General features: G+C 39.0%; 1 protein-coding gene across 10 annotated transcripts in view; it reads left to right on the forward strand.

Moving 5' to 3' along the window:
* The window catches only part of Enox1 (ecto-NOX disulfide-thiol exchanger 1), a 589,822-nt gene that overhangs the window by 37,533 nt on the left and 530,423 nt on the right, over window positions 1–21,866 (forward strand). The window lies entirely within an intron of this gene.

Below are 21,866 nucleotides of genomic sequence, written 5' to 3' on the forward strand. Positions count from 1 at the left end.
AGCCTTGGAAGGAGAGGGTATGATATATGTGTCCCATTTAGGACTGAGCATGGAGCCAGATTTCTTTGTGCTTGACTGGCTTTTTTGGTAAGTCAACCACGTGTTGGGAGTTCCCTCATAAATTCTGTGTACTTCGTTCCTGCTTTCCTTTGTGCTGTCTTACTCACTGTTATTAATCCTCAGTCTCACTTTTTGCCATCTACTTTCTTCTCTTGTTCCAAAATTCCCTGTCACTTTTTCTTCAGAATTTTATAGATGAATATGATAAACCTTCTCCTATGCTTATAGTCAGACAATTTCCTCATTCTTATCTCCCCTAATGTAGTGTGATTGGCTAACTACTGACCTGTTTAGAGTCCCCTTTTTGCCATTTCAAATACAGTTGTGACTACTCATGGGTGTACTAATCTCTAATAACCACTAAAATATAGTATAAAGGAAATTTCAAAGGAAAACCTATATGTCCATAATTCTGCCACATTCAGTGGCTTTGATTTCTCTGTCTTTCTTCCATACTCTAGCCTTTTGTGTGCATGATTTTATATCTTTATCATTTTGTATCTTGCTGTTCACATTTAATATGATCTTGTAAGCAGATTTTCATGTTAATAAATTTTCTTGTTGGCTGTAATGAAAATATCATACTGCTACTTTGGCTGACCATGTTGCTGTCTGTTCTTCTGTTTTCTTGAACTTGTTCCACAGTGCTTCACTCTTTTAGGTGTTCTGCTATACCTGCCTCTCATCTTGGTAGGACATTGCTGTTGAGAAGTCACTTTCCTTCTACATTTGTGAAATCTTCTGCCCAGATGCTGTCAGCACCTTGCCACTTCCTTTGTGGGGCTCAAAGCCCTGGATGCGCTAAGCGCTCATAAGCAAATTATCATCATTTGTGAGTGAACGCATAAGGCGTTTCCTCCCTAGGAATTTTCTTCACTTTGCAGTTCTTCTGCAAACACTGCCTTCTGGGAAAATGGTGGGTAATCCATAATGCTAAGATCCATCGTAGGTATAATTTATATTCACAGCCATTTATGCAGGGTATTATTTAGGCAGTTTAGCACCAAGGAGAATGACTATTTGCTTTAGCTTGGGTTCAAGGTCAGTGGAGGATTTACTGTTTAGGCCTCTGTAGTGCTGTTGGCAAGATGTAATTTTTCCATAATAGATGAAAAGCCAAACCCTGTATAAACATACTTTAATAATGGTGAAAGCACTAGCAGAGCTGTACACTGAGGAAATATTAAAGTTCGCAGTCCTGTAGCTTAGACTTAATTGAAGCAAATAGTGTTCGTATTTACATTTGGGTTGTTTGTTTTAATACTAGTTCTTGGAGTGGTTCATCACATGTCTTTCATTCCTCTACACACAATTACTTAACAGTCCATCCCAGGGTCTTGTTTGGTTTGTGTCTTTTCTCTAGGCCTGAGGACAGATTTACAGATTTTTGTGTGCCTTGGGAATCCTTGGTGTGGTACCCTAACCTCCTTCCCTCTGTACATCCCCAGCACTGCAAGGTACAACATTCTCATTAGCTATTGGTTCATTGGGAAAAAATGACTCCAGGGGCTTATTAGGGTGAACTAAATCCTTTTGTGTCTGTTTGTATAACAGGTTCTCAGAAATGTTGTAAGGTTGCCCAGAATCTGTTTTGAGAACCTCTGGTCTCAGTCTTTTACTGGAAAGGAACTTTAGCTAGTACCATACTTCATGCCCTGTGGATGTAGATTTTCACGGAGATGAAAATATTTTCTAGGAAAGAAGGAATGGAAAGCTGCTTAGTTCAGAAAAAAAAAAAAATCTTTCCTTATGTAGACAAGGGAGAAATAGCTCCAGAAATTCTGTCTCCTCACTGCATGTGGCAGTCCTCATCTTGACTCCCCTGCCTCTCTTGAGGCCTGGGGAGGAGATTAAATCTCTTCAAGGGACACTAGAAATACTGAGGCTTTTTTCCAGTGTGTGAGCTCCTTGGGTTATGCCTTGACCATGTTCTTAAGGGGTTTTAATAGAGCTTGAGGATTTATGCTTGAGAGCCCCCTGGGCTGGATCTATTAGAAAATATACCACAAAGGATGCTTTAAGAGTTTCTGAGTTAATAAGAAACGTGGGTCTCCAGTTTTCCATTGAAAATGTTCTAAAGGAGTATGATTGGAGGGGTGCGTATATCATCACCTGCCCATTATCTTCTCCATTCACCTCTGGTGAAACTCCTTGTTTTCAACAATTGTTGATTTGTGATTTTGGTTCTATGAAGTACTAACAACATTTCAAGTAACTTTCCAAGGTAACCATCAAGGTAGTCTTCTGATTAGTTAGTTTCTTGGCTCTCCTTTCCCTCTCCCCCATACCCATGGGACCATGTGTCTTCCCCAGACCAAAACTGCATATGCCTGCCTTCAAAATCCAAAACACTGTCAACTTTGCATTCTTCTGACAAGCACACATTCAGTATTTCAGCAGAACCTATCAGTTCAGCTTAAGAAATAGCAGAATTCAGCAATTCTCGGCACTCCTACCATTGCCCTCCTTATGCAGCCACCAACATCATTGAAGTTCTCAGGACAGTTAACTGTCTATGTCAACCTGACTAAGCTGTGGGTGTCTAATTAACTGCTGAGATATTAACTGGTTAGAATTATTCCTGCCTGGCGCCCCTGGTAGCCTGCCCTGGAACATTGGTACTTCATACACTATTGGTTGTTTTGATTCTCAGGCCTTTAGGTTTTAACTGGATCTCTGCCATTGGCTTTTCTGGGCCACTAGGTTTTCTGGGCCTCCAGAATGTTACTGTATTATTCTATGAAGGAAAGAATTTTTGTCTTGCATTGCCCATTTTATATCTCAAGTAACCAGAAGAATGCTGGCACATGACAGGCACACACTGAACATTTGTTGAATTAAAGAATCATTTAAGATGGTAGGTAACAGCTGATATCAATTAATCTAGTTAGTTGGAACCTAGGAAATTTTGGTGACAGAAGAAATAGTGGTATCAGATTTTTAAAAAAATGTATTTTGACTGATTTTAATTTTATGTGTATGAGTGTTTTGCCTGCATGAATGTAAGTATACCTCATGTGTACAATGCCCACAGAAGCAGAAGAAGGTGTCAGATCTCTGGAACTGGAGTTACATCTGATTTTAGCTGCCATGTGGGTGCTGGAAATGGAAACCTGGTCCTCTGCAAGAGGAGCAGCCAGTGCTGCTCTGAGCCATGGCCCTTGTTTCATTGTTGTTATTGTTGTTGTCTGTGACAGGGTCTCACTGTAGCCCCAGCTGGCCTGAAGTTGCTGTGTAGACCAGACTGGCCTCCATCTCACAGAGATCCATCTATCTCTGCTCTGAAATGCTTGGGATTAAAGATGTACACCACCATGCCCAGCTCCCACATACATTTTTTTAAAGCGTAACTTTGTACAATCGTGAGTGCTGTTTGTAAAGGGGTAGTCCTATTAACCTTAAATATGGAAAGTGGGACCCCTTGAAAAACATGCTCAGAGAGGAAGCAGAAATTGGCATGATTAAAGGCAATGACGCTATAGTTTTAATTGGCGTGAATGCTGAACTTTCTAATGAATTGTTATTGATGATTAAATCTATTGTGAATATATGAGATGGTTTCAGAATTTTTGAGATAAAATTTCATCCATATATGCTTGTTATAGTCAGATACTATGAAAAAGAATTGTGCAAACAGAACCCAAGAAGAATTGGCTGCCATCTTGGTTTGTCTCTTGAACATCAGCTTCCTCCATTTTTTTTCTAAAACATTTCCAGTAAAGATTACTGGTTAGAAGACACTTCTGTAAGAAAAGTAGTGAATGAAAATATAGTTTCTATTAAATATGTTTTAAGGGATGGGGTATTTAACAGAGATGATATTATCTTTACCTATTAACTTTGTAGCCATTAATTTAAGTACCAGTTCCATTATAATTCTATATATTGTGTGAGAGAAAGCCAGTTAGCCATAGAATAGATACCTTCAGATAAAATATTTTGCTTTTTTAAAAAAATATTTTATTTGTTATCTTTATTTTGTGTGTATGAGTGCATTGTCTACATGTAGGTTAGGTACACCTGTGTCATGTAATACCCATGGAGGTCAGAAGAGGGCATCAGATCCCCTGGAACTGGAGTTACAGGTTGTTAGCCATGTGGGTGCTGAGAATCCAACCAGAGTCCTATGCAAGAACAGTCAGTGCTTTTAACCACTGAGCCATCTCTCCAGCCCCCAGAATAAGACATTTTTCTTCCCTTAATGTTAAAGAGGTTTTCTATAAATTATTAGACTATATACTCAACTATGTCACTACATGTTAATATGTTGGAAAAACATTAATAACTTTTTAAAAAATATTTTATTTATTATTTTTATTTTATGTGGTATATTGCTTGCATGCATCTAAGTGCATCCACGTGGTGCAATGCCAGCAGGCTAGCTGCCATGTGGGTGCTGGGATTTGAACCTGGGTCTTCTGCAAGAACAGTGTTCTTAACCACTGAGCTATTTCTCCAGCCCATTAAAGACTTTTATGTTCATAATACTATGGCTGAATTTACAAAATCACTTTCTGCTAGGTGGTATCATCCACTGTGTACTCTTGGAGCTTGGGTAAAGGGCCTTTCACTGTAAATAATGCAACATTTTTAATGCTTTATGATTATATTTGGAAAATGCCATCTTTTCCTAGCCTTTTCACTTAAAATACACAGGATTTTCAAAGAAACTAATTGTGATGATGAATTTCGGTCTAAATTAAAGTAGAAATTCTTTAGAAGGAACAGAACACTGGTTTAAAAGTATAGCCTCGTTTTCTATCAGAATTGATGTAAGTGAAGCTGACTCCCTGATCTGCTGTGTGGGATGTGGAATAGAATTAGAATCAGGCCCCACATTATTAGCTCTGTGTGCCATGTAAGGGCCCATTGTATGTTGGAGTGATTGATAAGTTAGATATATGTGAATTTTAAATGATTAAAAAATATATATTTAACATATTTACAAATTTTGACTTTTGTGGTGACGTATATTTTTAGATACCAAACCTTCAGATGGTTTCTTTTAGGTCAAGCCTAGTCTCCTCTGTGTTGAATGTGTTATTATATATAAATATGTTAAATATACATCCTAGAGTGATGTTCCCATTGCTGAACTTTGGAGGCAAATAACAGACTTGCTAGGAATAGAACTTCTAACAGGCACGTATGTGTGGAAGGCTGTGGTGCAAGGACACTTTTGCTGGCTATAAGCAAGGGCTCTGGAATCAAAGAGCACATGGCTCTTCTTAGAATTAAAAGCATTTCTGAACGAGGTGAAACTGAATTCTACTCACACAAGAGATGTGCATATGTGTATACAACAAAAAAACAACGCATGACTCCTGGTAGCAAACTGAACAAACCAAAGCAATCTGAGGAAAGGTAACTTGGGCCGATAGCCCAAAGAAACTTTCCTGCAAAGGCTATTGACACAGAATCCATGTGATGCTGTTCCCCTTAACGACTTAAACTAATGGAAAGTAAAAAAATAAAAGTGGATTTGTGCTTTTGTAAAAAGGAAGAAAGGAAGGAAGGAAGGGGGGAAGGAAGGAATGAAGGAAGGAACGAAGGAACAAAGGAAGGATACATTTTAGGTAAAGTATGTGACGTGCGTCAGTGAGTGGTATCTGTGGCCTGTGAGATTAGTTCTAAGGAAGTGTTCCTACCTGTAATAGTTCTGCCAAGTTCTGATCAAACTTGAGCCAGCATTCCATAGGGGAACAGCAAAGCCTTGAAAAGAGTAGAACTTGGTAGACTTTTCAAGTATTCCTTCCCCACCCTGCAGTGCAGAGATTTTCCTGAGATTCAGACCAGTATTTACCGTCCATCACCAGTCCAGGCTCCAAGTTATCAGGTGTTTACTCTGAGATGTGTAACTTATCTATTAACATTCAGGACTTCTTGGTCCAGAAGTGACAGATCTTCCTATTTTCATCTGGGAAAGAGAAAACATGGACTTTGCAAAGTAGAAATACCAATTTCCAAGTTTGATCCCTGATTCTGGACGTGTCCTGCTTTATTACACACATCGTTGCCTTGATATTGGAAAGCACAAGATACTGTGGAGAATATATTTGCTGGTCAGTATTGAAAAAAAAAATATATATATATATAGTCACTTCCCCTAGAAATCACTTCCTGCAGAGTGGATTAGGCCCATGCTTAGAAGCATATCTTCCAGTTCACCTGATTCATCCAAGTTCAGGTTGCTATATTTAAAACTAGCAAAGTGATATTTCAGCATGGAGATGAGGGAGGAGTTTTGGTGGGAAGTTAACAACCAGTTTCATCTTGTCATCTCAATCTAGTGTCTTTGTTGCCTCCCACGTCTTCAATAAATATCCAACCCAACACTTTCACTTTGACTAAAGTGGGAGAGGAAGAGTCAGGGGACAAATATGATCCAAGTACATTGTATACAAGTGTGAAATTCTCAAAGAATAAGTAAAAGGATTATATTTTTTTTTAAAAAAAGAATTAATGTAAATAAGATAAAGTAATCCCCCAGATAATATGTGCCGCTTCTGTTTGTCCACAGCTGTTAGCACAGGAACTTAATTTATGGCAGGTTCTCATCTGCATCAGGTCTGGTGATCTTAGAGCAGCCATATCAAGTTGGAACACTTCTAATTCCCTGGGTCAAGTTAAGGGCATGTCTATTGTAATATTTCTGGAAATTTAAAAAAAATGCTTTCTTTTGCTCAGTAAATTGTATAGGTTTATTTAATTCTAACTCTAGAATAAGAATTCTTAGTAACAGAACGTTTGAAACATAACTTGTGGGCTTGCCCTTCAGGGGTAATAAGCAAGCTACCATGTTTCATGTGCTGACAGTTTTTGATACTTTTCTTTGCCATAATGTGGTAAAATAAAAAATATTTACAATAAAGCTCTTCAGGTTTTGTGGCCTACATTAATAATTAAAAGATCAATAAGTGCACTATAGCAAAAGTTTCTACACAAGTATAAATGTGTACAATTGAATCAATAAGGTACATTAAACGATGTTCCCTGCAACCAAGCTGACTGAGAGAGTGCAAAGTGGATTTAAAAAGAATCAATAAAAGGAGGGAAATGGAAGGAGTTAGTCCTCAAAATGGGTTTTGATCATCAGTTTCTGCTGGTCACTTTACCATCTAGAATGCTGTGCTTTTACGGGAAGTCTGAAGAGTCTTGCATCCTTCCCAGCGTTGTATGGTGGTCAGAGTGAAGGGGAAAGGCTGTTTTAAGCCTCAACCTTTAATGACCTTCCACTGTGGTTTTGTCATTGTGTGTGTGTGTGGAGGGGTGGACTGTCTTTTAAACTTGGGGATTTTGGATTGGGTTTGTAGATGCTCTTCTGTTTCTTACATTGTATTTTTTGCTTCAAATTTCCTCCTTTCTGGAGTGAAGCTAGATAGACTGACCAGGTTCCAGTGGATGAACTCACTTCAAGGTACACAAACTTGATTCAGTAAGCCTTTACATATGTGACAGAATGCATGAAATCTGGTGGGCAGGCTATGGGGGAGTGCAGGTAAGGGAGGGAGTCTAAGTATGATTAAGATGTATGAAATACACAAAAATCCAGTAAAAACAAATATTGAAGAAAAATTTCCAGCCTTCCTTTTATATTTCCTGATTCTACAGGCTCTTGAGTCCTTTGTAAAATGAGTGGTGATGAATTTTGTGTGTTTTAGTTTGTTAGTTAATATGGTTTATTAATTATTAATGTTTTGATTTATCTATCAAAGATTTTTGTTTTGGCTGTTAAAAAATATCCAAGTTGTAATCATAGTCTTTAAAGGCTCAGTTACTAGATTTTTCTCTTAAATGTCATGCTTTCTAATGAATTCAAATCTTGAGAATTTTGAGGGTTTTTTTTACATTTATTTATTTTGAGTGTGTGTGTGTGTGTGTGTGTGTGTGTGTGTGTGTGGTTGAGAATTTTGAGGGTTTTTTTTTACATTTATTTATTTTGAGTGTGTGTGTGTGTGTGTGTGTGGTGTGTGTGTGTGTGTGTATGCACACCTGCATGCCACAGCAGGTTTGTGGAGGTCAAGAGGATGACTTTTGGTCATCAGTTCTCTCCTTCCACCACATGGGTCTCAGAATTGAACTCAGCTAGGCTTGACAATAAATACTGTGACCTACTGAACCAGCTTGCCAGCCCATGTTGAGTATTTTGATAAATATTTTATAGTATAGGAGTATGTTCCCCATTTTCTGTTTAAAATGATAAATGTCCCTCTCGCTCCATTTTTCCTACCTCTCCTCTTCCCTCTCTTTTTTCTTTCTTTCCTCTGAAACAAATCTGATTTTAGCTGGAATATCTGACACGTATTCTAACAAGTACCACCATTCCATTTGGAGATTGAGCAGCGTGTGAATTGCAGTCTGGTGGAAAGCCTGCCCAGGCCAGGGTTGGCAGTGGTGTCTCACAGATGTATCTTCAGCACAATTTTTCTCATCTGTAAAATTATGCTATAGAGAGCTCTAAAAATATAACTAACGGCATGTTCTCAGATTCTGTCTTCTATTGCATTCCTCTGTTCTTGTGATTATACCTCACATATGTGTTCCAAACTCAGCAAACTAGAATCTCCTTCATGACACATTTTTATGGTGTCTTCACTCCACTTTCCCACTGGTGATTTCATTAGATGGCAGATAGAGTTGTCATCTATGTGCTCATTCCTGCAGAGGTTAAAAACAAGTTCCTGCAGGTTCTTGGACTCTTGGTGTTTTTGAAAAACAAATGGCAAGGGTGAAAGTTGATGGCTGATACCTTCAGATTTGCTGATGACCTTCTGCAGGATGGGTCCCTTAGCTGGGGTGGCTGGGTGACTTCCTCAGCTTCCAATCACACTTTCAGGTTTGAAAGAGTTGAATTGCATTAAAATCCTTCTATCTCTCATTTAATGGATAAGAATGTCTAGTATTAGAGGTCTTATTTGTTGGACTGTCTACCCATCAGGAGTAATTTTCATCCAGGCCTACCTGAAAATAAATATAGAAGAGGCAACCCTTGTATTAATTTTCTCAGGGCTCCTGTTAGAGGAGGTGGCTTAAAACAACAAAGAAATATTGTCTCGTATTTTTGGAGTAAATAGAAGTCTAAAATGAGGGTGTTGGCAGGATCATGTTCCTTTTGCGTCTTGCAGGGGAGAATGCTTGTCTCTATCTTCTGCTTGTTTGCTAGCCATCCTTGGTCATCCTTGGCTGTGCTGTGGCGCTTAAGTCCCTGCGTCCTTCTCAAGTCACTAGCTGTTTTACTTTCTATGAGGACATCAGTCATATCACATTAGTACCAGCCTAATTTATCTCATCTTAACTTGATGACATCTTAAAAAATTCTGTTTCCAAAAGCCAGATCTACCAGTATTAGATGTTAGGACTTCAACATACGTTTTTTGAGGAACTAAAAATTTCTGACTTTTTTTTTTCATGTTGAAGAGTTAGGAAGTCTTTTGGTGAAGGGTTTAACTAGAAGGTCAATAAATTGAGCAGTTATTTGGAAAACAATTGTCTGTACAAAGAAAGATGAGGAAGCTTTTTAAAGGACTGTGCTTTTGGTGTATTGAAAACCTGACTCTGATTTTCTTTGGAGCATTCAGACAAAGTCAAGGATAAGCCCCCACATCAGATATGGCTTACCCTAATGCCTTTTGATGCTTCTGTCATGTTTGTAAAGCTCGAGATTCATTTGTGTATAGAGGTTATTATCGTTTAGTTCTTTGTGTGGAAAATAACTGAGCTGATGGCGTTTCTCAATAGCATAGTTACTCTACCTTCCATGTAGCAGGTGCTGTTTGGTCTTTGTGCCTCTTACCACGGAAGGCATTTTATGTGCCATTTGTCATACTCTCTGTAATTGTTATTATTCTCCCATGTGGATTGTACAGAATTATTTGGAGCATATTACTTTTTTACATTTTTGTTCTACAATCCCATAATACACTTTGGTGAGGTGGGTATATGGTATATACTTATAGGCATGAACTGAGGAGTCCAGAGGGGCTAGTTATGAAAGATCTAGCTTACAACTGGCCCAGCCAATTAAGTGTGGAATCTCTTTTCCATGTGTGCCCCTGTGCAATTAGGTATAATTTGTGTCAGTGATGTGAGCTGTCACTGTGTGCAGCCTGGACACTGACTTTTCCACATTTAGGCCTGTCTGATGGACAGTCGGGGCTTTTGTTTAGTCTTGCATTCCTGGGGCAGACACAAGCCAGAGAATATTCAGTGTTGGTTAAGATGAACAACCAGAAACATCAGCATGCAGCGCTGTCTGGCATGATTCTTTTTAGGTTTATCATATTAATTCGTGGAATCTTAATTAAGAAAATCTTGGAGCAGGTTTGACAGGAAATGTGTTTTAGTATTCTTTCACTTGTTAGTAGAATAGTCTTTTTTCCTGAGTAGTTTGTGTTATTGGTTCATCACTGTTTAAAACTAATTCAGTTTTGCATTAAAAAATAGTGGGTGATTGGGCCCTCAGCTGTCTGATACATATTTTTCAATGACTTGGTAGAAAATGAAGCTAACTGCATGAAAATTCAAGTATAGAGACTTAAATTGTTTATATACATCAATTTCAAATACTAGTCTTTGGTAATATGGATTTGAGGGTACCTACTTTTAAACAGTGAGATAGTCATTGCTTTAATGTACTCTGTGTCATGGTGTCCTTAGTCATAGAGTGTGGGAAGACAAAAGTCTCAAAGAAAATTATTGAGTCATAAAATGGAGGCACATTCCTGGGGTTCATTTTTACCATATTGTGTCATTGGCAGCTCCATTCATTGACTATGTGAGGTTTTGTAAGACAAAAACCTGAAAATGAGCTGCTTTGGGGTTAGGTCAGTAAACACAAAAGCAAGCGGGCATCATGAGGCCTGATACTGTTACAAGCTTCTTAAATTATTTTCATATTACAAATGACTCCTGTACCATTTGAAGTGAATTCTGATGCTGCTAATATTGGTTTTAATTTTCTCTCCCCTTTCCTTCTCTGCTTAGGATAAAATGTTAATTAACTCTCACCTGTGAAACCTGTGTGACTCATATTGCTTGTTTAATTTAGATTACAAGCCCATGGGGCAAGCTTCTTTTCTTTTCTCTGCAGTGCTAAGGACCCTGATGGCAGAAAAGCTTATTGTTGTTATGTATTGTAATAATTGTCATGCTCTGCTAGTATATTATGCTGATTGCTTTTACTCAGAAGTGATGGATTCAGCTTTTTTAACTGGAAAATATTTTATTTTGTATTAAGTCAAGGTTAGACAGCTACTGTATGAGGAAAACTAAGCTAGATACTAAACTGAAATGGAGTTTGAGTACATTTTCAAATTATGTTAGTTATTCTGAGCCAAAAGCAGTTCCACCTTCCATATAAGGATGTTTTAATCATTTCCAATCTCCTTTCACTCTAGAATGGCTAAGTAGATTTTTTTCCCCCTCAAATTATTCCCTAAAAAAGAAAAAAAAAAAAAATAGGACTGGCACCAAACTGAAAATGGTTTGGCTGAGGAAAGGAGTTATGATTGAGGGAAAACAGGTGGCTGTAATATTCTGCTTAGAAATATCTTCAACAGAAACTTAAAAAAAATTAAAACTCAGCCATTTACTATAGAAGACCCAACACATGGAAAGTGACAGAGAAGTAAGGCACATATCGGAATAATTCAGTCCAAAAAACACTCTTGAAATCTCTTAACAGAGAAAACCTCTTTAATTAAAACTGGCTTGGAAAGGCCAGCCAAATTAGTGAAGTTTAAATTAGAATAATCTCAAGTGTTTGGCAGTGTGACGTGATTACCCGGAACCATTACCTAGACCTTGGCAGAGTCCCTTGGAGTGGAGAGGACCCAGAGAGAGTTCATGCCTGTCATCACTGATGGCTCATTCCATTCATTCAATAAGCATTTATGGTGTCTCCATTACATGAGCATGGGCAAACACAGGTGAGGCATGCCCTTGAAGATGAGGTACACCACAAAGAAAGAATTATGAAACGTTGTTGAAGAGCAGTAGTAAGTCCAGGGTGTCAGAGAGTAACTAGTCTAATCCAGAGACAGGGAAAGGTTCTAAAGGAGATGGCGTTATATCCTATAGGATGAAAAGAGGATGAAGGAAGAGCAGGAGCAAAATCACTCTGGTTGGAAATGGAGACATTGTCAGAAGCTGCAAGTCGTTACTGAACACAGGGTGCAGGGCAGTGATGGTGAACTGGCAGTAGACTGAGGCTAGAGGCAAAACATAAAGCAAGAATTGTGCGGGAGCTTCGTCCTGTAGGTAATGTGATGCTGTGGAAGAGTTTTAAGCAAGGGTGTGATGAAGACACTTTTCTGTTTTACAAAGACCTCTGTGGATGGCTGGGTTTCTTGAATGCAAGATAGACTGGAACCACCCAAACCAGTTAGGAAACTTTCTGAACTATCCAGGAAAAATAAAGAATGAGAATGTTTATCTAAGATCTTAAAGATTCATTGGTAATTAGTTCTCGGAGCAGTTGAGGAATGTAGACTGAATCCCAGAGTCCTTGCTTCGTTAGATATCTGGTAGGTGGTTGGTGCTATTGCGCTAACAGCTAAAATTGGGGAAAAAAAGAAAAAGAAAAAAAGAAAGAAAGTAAAGGATCACATTTATGGGTGAAGATGAGGACAGGCTTGCTTGAGATGCTTGTGAGACGTAAGCAGATGTAGGAGTAGAGCATCCCTGGAAGACCGCTTTGGTTCTCGTCCTTTTCCTTTCTTTGTTGCTTCACTGCAGATGTAGTTAAGGCAGCCAACTGCAGTGATAGATTTAGAAATCATTAATGTAAGGATGGTAGATAAGACTGTGCCAGTGAGAAAGGTTTTCTCCCTCCCCCATGAGTACAGTGAATGGTCCTGAGAGCAAGGAGGGACTCTCAGAGACTGCGCAGAGACTCCCCAGAGAATAGAAAGGGGATCCTGCAGGGCAGGAGAGAGAGTGCCACCCAGAAATCTGGGAGGTCTCCCAAAGCAGGAACAGAGGGAGTTCTTCCCCAGTGATCTGATGCAGGAGAGGAGGCCTTCCTGGTACAGAGTTCACTATCTTCTCTCCAAAAAAGATACACGTTTACTCTCATTTCCTAAGATCAACTCTTCTTTTCTGACTACTGTTTTGGCTTTTGGTTTTTTTTTTTTTTATAATTAGCTTTAACATACTAACTTAAAATTTTCAGTGTCCGGGTTGGTTTCTGGGCTTGTGATAAAAGACTCTGACCAAAAACAACTTGAGAGAGGAAAGGGCTTATTTCATTTTACAACCCCCAGGTCACAATCCATCACTGAGGGTAGTCAGCGCAGAAACTCTCCAGGCAGGAACCAGGAGGCAGGAACTTCACAGGGACCACGGCATACTACTGCCTCCTGGCTGGCTTTCCCTGACTTGCTCAGCTACATTTCTTATATAGATCGGGCCCACCTAACTAAGGATGGTACTGCCTACAGTGGACTAGGCCCTACTACATTGATTAGCAATCAAGGAAATGCCCCACAGACATAACCACAGGCTAGTATGCTGGAGGAAATTCCTCCAGTAAGTCCTTCCTTCCCAGGTGATGACTCTCTCTGGTGCCCCTCCCCTCGGACCAGTCCCATTCCTTTCCAAAATACTTTTGTTTTGACTTTCATGCCTTTTTATTTTTTAAAATTAGATCCTGAATTTTAGAGGACATGTGATATTTCTCTTTCTGTTCTGGTTTATTTTGCCTTAACATTCATTTTGAAAACTTGTTTCCACCTTGAAGGAAATACTGACTTTGCAGAGGTGATGGGAAGATGTGTGATAAAAAAACACACAATGTTATTTTTGTCCTATTTGTTTCATTTTGGTGCTGGGAATTGAACCCAGGACTTTAAGCTTGCTAAGCATATGCTCTGCTACTAAATTACACTCCAGCTCCATCTTTTATTAAGGGTACTTTAAGTGTCATTTAATTTAATTTTTGAAACAGGGTTTCTCTGGGTATCCTTGGCTGGCCTAGAACTTACTAAGTAGAACTCAAAGGGCTCTGCCTTCCTCTGCCTCCTGAGTACTAGGACTAAACGCATGTGCCACCATGCCTGGCAAATTTATTTTTTATGATGTAAATAACACATGAAGTACTACAGAAATGTTTTAACTTATAGTTGAAAAGTAGATGAAAAATATGAGTTTTGTTGGTTACATTAAGATACTTGAACATCTTTATTTTTGCACCTCATCTATCAGTTATTTCAAATGCTAATCATGTTTACATTAGACATGCTTCTTCATAAATAATGCAAAGGAAATGTTATTTTTACTATTTTTATTTTATGTGTATGAGTGTATTGCTTGCATATATGTGAGTGCACCTGTGCCATGCAATGCTGCGGAGGTCAGAAGAGGGCATTGGATTCCCCTGGAACTGAAGTTAAGGACAATTGTTAGCTGCCATGTGGGTGCTGGAACTTGAACCTGGGTCCTCTGCAAGAGCAGTCAGTGGTCTTAACTGCTGCGCCATCTCCCCAGCCCCAAAGTTAATATATTTTTAATAATTTTATTGGAAGATGGGTATTTTAATTGGTGTTAAATTGATACTTGTCCAGATTTTATAGTTTATCTTAGCTTATATGATTAGATATGGAATGCATATTGAGTGGATATAATTTGGGGGAATGTTTGTTATTGTGGAATACTGAATTTCTTATTCTAAGTTTTAGCATTTTATCACTGAATAGTTTCAGGCAAACCAGACAACTTCTTCGGGCCTTAGTTGTTTCTTCTACAAAATAAAAGCACTCAACTAAGTCATGAATTTTGTTGTTATTCTTTGTTTTCAATTAAGGTATGACACTTATACATCTTACTGTAAGCAAATTATGGTAGCTCAGTACATGTCTTTGAGGTGTAATGGTCAAATTAGGTTAAGCAATCCTAACCTAATTAAGCATTATTTTAATGGTTATGACTTTCTTACTCTTCTAGGCATTTTGAAATGAGAGACCACCTCACTTTATTTAGAATAACTGTCATCAGAAGTGAAAAATAGCAAACCCTGGTAAGGATACATGGAAGGAAGAGCTCTTCTACATTCCTGCTGGCAATGTACATCAGTCCAGCCATTACTGAAAACCATATGAAGATGGGTCAAAAAATTAAAGATCAGGGATTGGAGAGATAGTGGCTCAGTGGCTAAGAGCACTTGGTGCTCTTCCAGGTTCAGCTCCCAGCACCCATATAGTGGCTAACAAAAGTTGTAGCTCCAGTTCCAGGGGCTCTGAAACCCTTTTCTGGCTTCTGCGGGCATTGCACAACATGGGTGCACTTGCATACATGTAGACAAAACATTCATACACATAAAATAAAAATGAGCAGCAACAAAAACACAACAACAACAAAAACAACCTAAAGATCAGGATACAATATGACCAAGAATTTCCATTGTTGGGTACATATCCAATGAGAGTAAAATCATTATACTAAAGAGATAATTGCACTTTCTATTTTTAAAAACATTTTATTTTTATTTTATGTGTATGAAGGTATTACCTACATGTATGTAAGTGTATCCATGTCATGTAATGTCCACAGAGGCCAGAAGAGGGTGTTGGATCCCCTGGACCTGGAGTTACAGACAGTTGTTAGCCACCATTTGGATTCTGGGAGTGGAACCCAGGTCCTCTGCAGGAGCAGCCAGTGCTCTTAATTGTTGAGCCATCTTTCCAGCCCTGATAATTGCACTTTCTTGTTTATTGAGTTACCAATTACAATAGCTAAAGTAGAGAATCAACCCAGAATGAATGAATGGGTAAATTGGTATATAAACACAGTAGAATATTATTCAGCCATGAAAGCATGAAAGCTTGTCATCTGCAGGAATATGGATAGAACTGGAGGTCATGAGCAAAATAACTCACTGAAGGAAAAATAACACATGTTCTCCAACTCATTTGTGGAAACTAAGAAGTTGATCTCATAGAAGAACAGAGTGGAACACTGGTCACTAGAGACTGATGGGGGCAGGCAGATGGAATGAAGTTAAAATAGGGGCAGCAAAACAGAGAGGAGAAATTAGTTCTGTTTTCCTGTAGCACAGTAAAGGAACTATTGGTTAAAATATTCGCTGAATATATTATTTCTTGTAAAACCAATAAAGCAGAGAGTGAACAAATAAAGGTCTTAGCTGGCTACAGAAAGAGCAGAAACTTTCCTCTGCCTTCCTTCATCAGTCACCCAGATTCTTTTACATGTTTGTGTGTGTGTGTGTGTGTGTGTGTGTGTGTGTGTGTGTTTATGTCTGTGCAGCACATGTGTGCATGAGGAGGTCAGCGGTCAGCCTTGGGTGTCATTCTTCATGAACTGCCTACCTTGTTTTTTGAAACAGTCTCTCAGTGAAACCTCAGGTTTGCCAGTTGGGCTAGGCTGGGTGACCCCAAGCCCCAGCCACCTTATTGTCTCTGCTTTCCACGACCTGAGAGCACATACAAGTGCTTGTCACCACCTCCAGCCTTTTACATGGAGGCTGGAATTAAATTCAGGTCTTCACGCTTGCACTGTAAGCACTTTACCAACCAAGCCACCTTACAAGTCCTCACTCAGATTCCTAATGACACTACACCCTTTGTTTGCCATTAAAAATAACATAGACAATTGCTTCTCTGCCTTTTGGCTAAGATCAAGTGTACAGTAATTTAGATAAAATACCTCACAAGCATGCATGACTGAATTGTAAATGTGCAGTTAATTTTTCTCTCTGGCTTGTTTTGTGGAGCAAATGTTAGTGACATTTACCTGAGAGGATCTAGTGGTCAGGAAATGCTTGGGGAGCACTGCTTGCTATTCTTTTCTTTGACATTTCCAAATGCAGGTCACAGTCTCCTAGCCTGATGACCTGAGTTCAGTACCTGGGTCCTGCATTGTGGAAGGACAGAGCAAACCCCCCTTCATTCTCAGGTTGTCCACTGACCTCCACATGTAGGACATGACACGTGCATGAGCATGTACACACAAGTAAAAAATAAATGTTGAAAGTGATTGGACTTAAGAAATATGTTTATTCAATTCTGATCCATGTAGAATTTCTGCTTCCCCCATGGAGGCCAATTCTCTCTGCCCTTGATTGTTTTAAACATGTGCACATTTGTTGAGTAAGTCAGATGCTGGATAACATCAACAGTTTGTTAAAATTAGTGTGTATGATAGAAGTGTCATTGAATGTTTAAAATTGAAAAGTTGATTAACAAAGTTAGAGCTTAAAATCTTAATGTTTTCTTTGTCCTTTTGGTGTGTGCTTTTCTGTTTTTCTTTCAACTTCATGCCACATTTTGTCCCTTTTTGTGTCCATATGTGATTTACTTCAAAAGCAGTGTTATCGTGCACTCCTATGATCGTACACCAATACCCGAAAAGGCTGAGAGCTGGGACCGTTTTCACAGGGCTTGTCGCCAGTGATGAACAGAACGGATCTGCAGAGGGAACAGCAGAGAGCAGCAGTCACTTTCCTTGCAGAAACCTCTTACTTGCCGAAGATAAATTTGTCACAGGAGACAAAAGATATGCTTTTATTTATACAATTCTTGCTGCCTGGTTCCTGCCCTTGTCTTGAAGAGGAGCATGGCTTTGGCAGATGCTGAGGGACTGTTTCAAGCCTTCTGTTTGGGCCTGCTAGCAAGAGATTAGCATCACTACCTGGTGGGCCCTAGGATCTGGGCTTTTTTACTTGGTGATGGTTATTAGAATTCGCCATAGCCTGGCCCTCCAATTCATGAATTTCAAGGAATTAAGATTCTTGGCTGGAATTTGCTTAATCAGTGGGAAAGGATAGCTTATTTGCCTTCTTTGAAAAAGCAGAGTTAAAAAAATGAAATATTGTAGCTTGAGAGATGGCTCATTGACTAAAGTCTTTGCTGTGTTAGCATAAGGATCTGAGTTAGATCACCAGCACCCATGTAGAAAAACAGATGTTGACTGCAAATGCCTGTTGCTCTGGCACTGGGGAGGTAGAGAGAGGTGGACCACAGGAGTTCACTGGCAAGCTAGTTAGCTGAAATGGTAAGTTCCAGTTCAGTGAGAGACCCTGTCTGAATAACAAAATGGACAACTTCTGAGGAATGACACCCAAGGTTTACCCTGGTTCCACACGCATGTGTGCATACATATGCATGTGCATATACACACATGTGCACCCGTACATTCATACACACATACAACAAATAAAATACATTAAAATACATATAGTGTTTTCTGTTTGTTTTGTCTTTTAAAACTTATTTTCATTTATGTGTATGTGACTGAGTGTATTTGTGTGCACCACATATGTACAAGTTCCTGTAGGACACAGAATCAGGTTCCCTGATAAAATCTACCTTTTATTCATTCACTACCTTGCTTCCCTTTCATATCAGTGCTTCTAACCCACTGACAGAAAGGACAGGGAGAGAGTTCTAGTATCCTGAGCATCCCTCTCTCCTTGGCATATGTTGAAATAATCTACTATACACTTCAAACAAAGACTACTTAATCCATTTGTGTGTCTCCCCACAATCCCGAACTAACACAGCAATAGAAACTCAAAAACCAAAAATGAGTAAATACAGATCCCTTGGAACTGGAGTTGTAAGTCCTTGTGAGCTACTTGATGTGGGTGCTGGGAACTGAACCCAGACCCTCTTTAAGAGCAGCAGTGGTTTTAAGTGCTAATCCATCTCATCAGCCCCTGTTTTATATTCATTTATTTGTTTATTTGTTTGTTTATTTATTTATTTATTTATTTATTTATTTTGAGATGGGGTTCTCATTACATAACCTTGGCTGGTCTGGAACTCACTATGTAAACCAGGCTGGCCTTGAACTCACAGAGGTCCATCTGCCTCTGTCTCCCAGGTGCTGGGATGAAAAACATGTGCCACCACTCCAGGTAATAAAATGCTTATTACCTTCTAAACACCAGTCAGGGGCTAAAGAGGTAGCTTAATGGTTAAGAGTGCTTGCTGTTCTTCCAGATGATCTGAGTTTTGTTCCCAGTACCCACATTGGGTGGCTCATATTATGCTGTTCTGTTAATTCAGCTTCAGGGTATATCATATGCCCTCTTCTGGACTCTTGTGGGCACCACATTCATTTGTGCACATACCCATACATAGACAACAAAGACACACCTATACATAATAAAAATAAAGTAAATCTTTAAAGAATTAATAAATATCAGTTGGAAAAAAATCTTAGTTTATTCATTTGCTAAATCAAAATAGTCTAGATATTCTATGTAGTAATCAAGGGAAGTGAGCCAAACATCTATATGATAATGTTTGAATTCTGGATTACCAAGAGAATTTTATCTCATCTTTGTCATGCCAAACATTCGTCCCCTTTTCCCAGTAGGTCTATGTTCCTGTGATGAGAACAAAAGGGTCAGTTCCACCCATTCTCCTACAACTGTTATGATTTCATTCCTCCTTGCAGCTGAGTAAAATTCTAACTCTGTCTACATTTTCTTTACTTCTTTTTTCTTTCATTTTTAGACAGGGTCTCATTGTGTATCTTTGATGGTCTAGAACTCACAGAGATCTACCTGCCTCTCTCTCCTGAGTGCTGGAATTAAAGGCGTGTGCCACCATGCCCAGGTGTCTACATTATCTCTATCCATTCATCAATTAAAGAATACTAGACTGGTTCCACTCTTTATCGGTTGTAAATAGTAGAGCAGTAAACATGGTTATGCAAGTGTCTCTCTGGTATGCTGACTCAGAATTCTTCAGCTATATACCTAGGAGTTGATAACTGGATCATATGGCAGTTCTAATTTTAGTTTTTTTAAAGGAAATTCCATATTGTTTTCTATAGTACCTGCCCCAGTTTACATTCCCATAAGAAGTATATAAGAATTGCTCTGTCCCCACCTCCTCACCAGCATTTCTGACAGGAGTGAGTTGGAATCTCAAAGCAGTTGTAATTTCGAGCTCCCTGATGGGCTAAGGTTGTTGAACACTTTCTCAAATACTTACTGACCATTTATTTTATTCTATTTATTATTTTTTATTCTTTTGTATATGAGTGTATTGCCTACATGTATGTAAGTGCACCCATGCCCTGCAATGCCCACAGAGGTCAGAAGAGGATGTCAGATTCCCCTGGATCTGGAGTTACAGTTAGTTGTTAGCTGCCATGTGAGTGCTAGGAATCAAATCCATGTCCTGTGCAAAAGCAGCCAATGCTCTTAACCACTGAGGCATCCCTCCAGTCTCTTACTGGCCATTTGTATTTCTTCTTTTAAAGGAAGACATATTATTATTTAAAATTATATGTATGTGCATTTGAGTGCAGGTGCACAAGGAATCCAGAAGAAGGTGTTGGAGCCCATAGAGCTGAAGTTACAGGCACCTGTGAGCCACCTGACATGGGTGCTGGGAACAAATGTCACATTCTCTTTAAGAGCAGTGTGTGGTCTTAACCACTGGGCCATCTCTCCAGCCCTTCTGTTCAGATCGCTTTGTTTGTCCGTTTATTGATTGAATGACTCAGGGTTTTTGTATTTAATTTTTGGAGTTTTCTAGATAGAGTCTAGATACGAATCCCCTGTTGGCTGTATGACTGGTAATGGTTTGCTCACTTTTTGTGGACTGCATCTTCACTCTCATGATGGCTTCCTTTGCTCTGCAGGAGTCTTTTAATTTCAAGAAGTCTTATTTGTCAATTTTTAGAATATTTTTCCATGCTATTTGAATCTTTTATGGAACATTCTTGTCTGTGCCTATATACTGGAGTGATTTACTTCAAAATAGAGGCACATGCAATGTTTTTGAATGGAATTGCATGTCATTATGTCAAGCAATGTAACCTCAGGAAAAGAATTATCACATTTTCTCTCATTTGGGGAATCTAGATTTAAATATGTGTGTGTGTACATACATGCACCTGTGTGTGTGTGTGTGTGTGTGTGTGTGTGTGTGCCTGTAGAATATGAAAGTTGAAGGGGGGGTCCATGAAGGGAGAAAGAGACCTTGAGAGAGGGGGAGGTCGAAAAAGAGCATAGGAGGGTGCATGTGACATGAAAATAGAAAGAGGCACTGTTTTAGTATTTTGAGGGAAGAGGAGGACTTACAAAAGGTGGGCAGGGAAAATGGGGCAGGATAGTCAGGAGGGGATGAATAGAAGCAAGATATAGTGACATGTTTGGAAAACACCATAAAGAACCTCAGTAATTTGCTATCTTAAAACACTGAAAGAGAATAGTAGAGTCAGGTAGCTTTTCCTGTAGTCATACACATATATGTTGATTACATTTCTAGCAAGATGAAGCAGAGTAATACTGACTAAATAATGTTGAATATTGTATGGGTTTAAATAGAAGCTGAGTGTGTGTGTGTGTTTGTGAGAGGTGGGGGGTGCTCTCTTGAGAGCAAGCATTAAGAATGAACTGGGGAAGGGCAGAGGGGACAGAGGGGGAAAATGAGCCTTCTTTTGAGGATGAGAAAATTAGTTAACTATGAATTGAAAAATTCGAAATTCTTTAGGTTCAACTTGATTTGTAGTTGAATTTCCTCCAAAATCTGTTACCAGGTTACAATTCAAAGGCGCACTTTACTATTTTTCTTTTAATCTATATTTATTCACTTGTGTTTCTTGAGTTTCTGCTGTTGTGCTAGTCAGGGGCAATACACAAATGGATTAATCAGTCCTTGTTCAAAGTGCAGAGTAAAATATTATTTCATCAGTATGATAGGATTATATGCCATGGAGAGAGGTATGATCAGGGTACCAGAACTTCCTCCCCATCCTTTATGTCAGTGGGTTAAGCACTGATTAAATAGATGTCAAAGGGAAGCAGGGTAGTGAATGAGGAAGAGGCAGAA

The sequence above is a fragment of the Nannospalax galili genome, unplaced genomic scaffold (genome assembly GCF_000622305.1).
Source record: "Nannospalax galili isolate Female #2095 unplaced genomic scaffold, S.galili_v1.0 scaffold386, whole genome shotgun sequence".
Lineage (NCBI taxonomy): Eukaryota > Metazoa > Chordata > Mammalia > Rodentia > Spalacidae > Nannospalax > Nannospalax galili.